Genomic DNA, 2844 nt, shown 5'->3' with positions numbered 1-2844 from the left:
GGAAGTCAAAATAAATGCAGCAGAATGGCAAAGAAGGAAAGAAAAAGCAGGAATGAAAGAAACGGAGTACCAAAGATAGACAAGAGGAATACAAAAACGATAGAAATACAGGAAACAAGTATCCGTGAAGATAAGGTGAAGGTGTTGTTAGAGTGGCAGGTGGGTTGGGCTTACTTCATCTCGCCTCCTGTTTCTCTTATAGCTTGTGATGCTGTAATATAGTAGTGGCTTTGGCTAGTATTTATAAAGCATCCTAACCAAATGACATTATAAATAAATCTCCATAACAGTGAACTATTATCAAGGATGGTTTTGTTTATCACATTTAATCATATTAATATTCACTCATTTAATTATTACGTGTATGGTTGGTGCATCAGCGATGGCAGACGTATATACAATCTTACAACACAGCAATAGAACAGTTTATAAATACCTTCATGGCATCAAGTGCATAAAATACTGGTTATGGTGGTGATAGTAGTGATAGTGATGGTGGGGAGTATGGTGGTGATGGTAGTGATAGTGATGGTGGGGAGTGTGGTGTTGGTGGTGGTCGTGGTGGTGATGGTGGTTGTGGTGGAGGCGATGGCGGTAATGATGGTAGTTGTTGTGAAGGTAGTGATGATTTAATTTTGTTTTATCTGGAACAGTGAAAATTTTTGTGGATAAAGATGATGCAAGAGAAGGTAGTGAAGCTGATGACGGTAGTGATGGCAACATATCTATCTATCAATCTATATATGTGTGTATGTATGTATGTATGTATAGATAGATAGATAGATAGATAGATCTAGATATAGATAGATAGATATACAGTATACAATATATGTATATAGATAGACAGATAGTTAGATAGACAAATAGATAGATAGATAGGTAGATAGATAGATATAGATATATACAAGTGCTCATGGGTCCTTCGGGCCCCTCGCACTTGCTCCTGCGGAGGGCTCTTGCGCTGCTACAGTATAATTTAGTTGTACCTCTTGGCAACAAATTCTATGGAGATCCTATGCCGGAATCCGGGAGCGGCCTTTTTTTTTTTTTTTTTAATCAAAATGTGATCGCTCATTAAATATAGTAAAAGTTCTTCAATCGTGATGGGACCAAGTTTTTTCACATCAGCGAATTTTTTGCGATTATTGTGCCAATTTTTGTGCGATTTGAATGTGTAGTTTCGGCTGCCCAAAATACACCCACCCACACACACATACACACACGGGTAGTGCTAAAGTATATTAGAGAGAGAGAGAGAGAGAGAGAGAGAGAGAGAGAGAGAGAGAGAGAGATTTATGAGGTGCGAAGAGGACAAAGAGGAAAGAAAGGGGAAAATGGAGAAGGAATAAAGGATGAGAAAAATGATTAAGACAAAGAAAACAGGGCAGAAAAAAAAAAGAATGAAAGAAGGGAAAAAAGGAAAAAAAAAAAACTAACAAATAAAGCCACTCAAGAAGGAGGTGTGGTAGTGCAACAGCCGCGGCCACCAGCTTGTGTCAGAGTGCAACACCCGCTCCCACCAGCTTGTGTCAGAGTGCAACACCCGCTCCCACCAGCTTGTGTCAGAGTGCAACACCCGCTCCCACCAGCTTGTGTCAGAGTGCAACACCCGCTCCCACCAGCTTGTGTCAGAGTGCAACAGCCGCGGCCACCAGCTTGTGTCAGAGTGCAACAGCCGCGGCCACCAGCTTGTGTCAGAGTGCAACAGCCGCGGCCACCAGCTTGTGTCAGAGTGCAACAGCCGCGGCCACCAGCTTGTGTCAGAGTGCAACAGCCGCGGCCACCAGCTTGTGTCAGAGTGCAACAGCCGCGGCCACCAGCTTGTGTCAGAGTGCAACAGCCGCGGCCACCAGCTTGTGTCAGAGTGCAACAGCCGCGGCCACCAGCTTGTGTCAGAGTGCAACAGCCGCGGCCACCAGCTTGTGTCAGAGTGCAACAGCCGCGGCCACCAGCTTGTGTCAGAGTGCAACAGCCGCGGCCACCAGCTTGTGTCAGAGTGCAACAGCCGCGGCCACCAGCTTGTGTCAGAGTGCAACAGCCGCGGCCACCAGCTTGTGTCAGAGTGCAACAGCCGCGGCCACCAGCTTGTGTCAGAGTGCAACACCCGCTCCCACCAGCTTGTGTCAGAGTGCAACACCCGCTCCCACCAGCTTGTGTCAGAGTGCAACACCCGCTCCCACCAGCTTGTGTCAGAGCCAACAGCCGCGGCCACCAGCTTGTGTCAGAGTGCAACAGCCACGGCCACCAGCTTGTGTCAGAGTGCAACAGCCAGGGCCACCAGCTTGTGTCAGTGCAACAGCCGCGGCCACCAGCTTGTGTCAGAGGGCAACACCCGCTCCCACCAGCTTGCGTCAGAGTGCAACAGCCGCTCCCACCAGCTTGTGTCAGAGTGCAACAGCCGCTCCCACCAGCTTGTGTCAGAGTGCAACAGCCGCTCCCACCAGCTTGTGTCAGAGGGCAACAGCCAGGGCCACCAGCTTGTGTCAGAGTGCAACAGCCGCTCCCACCAGCTTGTGTCAGAGTGCAACAGCCGCTCCCACCAGCTTGTGTCAGAGTGCAACAGCCGCTCCCACCAGCTTGTGTCAGAGGGCAACAGCCAGGGCCACCAGCTTGTGTCAGAGGGCAACAGCCAGGGCCACCAGCTTGTGTCAGAGTGCAACACCCGCTTCCACCAGCTTGTGTCAGAGTGCAACAGCCACGGCCACCAGCTTGTCTGACAGCCGACTCTTTTCCTTTGCCGTTACTCTGACCAACACATTACTCTCAGCATCAACTTATTTAATTCTTGCCTCAACATTAACGCTGCCACCGACTTGGGTTCACATTACACCAAAACGGACAAGA

This window comes from Coenobita brevimanus, chromosome 17 (assembly GCF_032717465.1).
Source record: "Coenobita brevimanus isolate Jiangsu-jjx chromosome 17, ASM3271746v2, whole genome shotgun sequence".
Classification (NCBI taxonomy): domain Eukaryota; kingdom Metazoa; phylum Arthropoda; class Malacostraca; order Decapoda; family Coenobitidae; genus Coenobita; species Coenobita brevimanus.
This window is presented reverse-complemented; position numbering follows the sequence as displayed.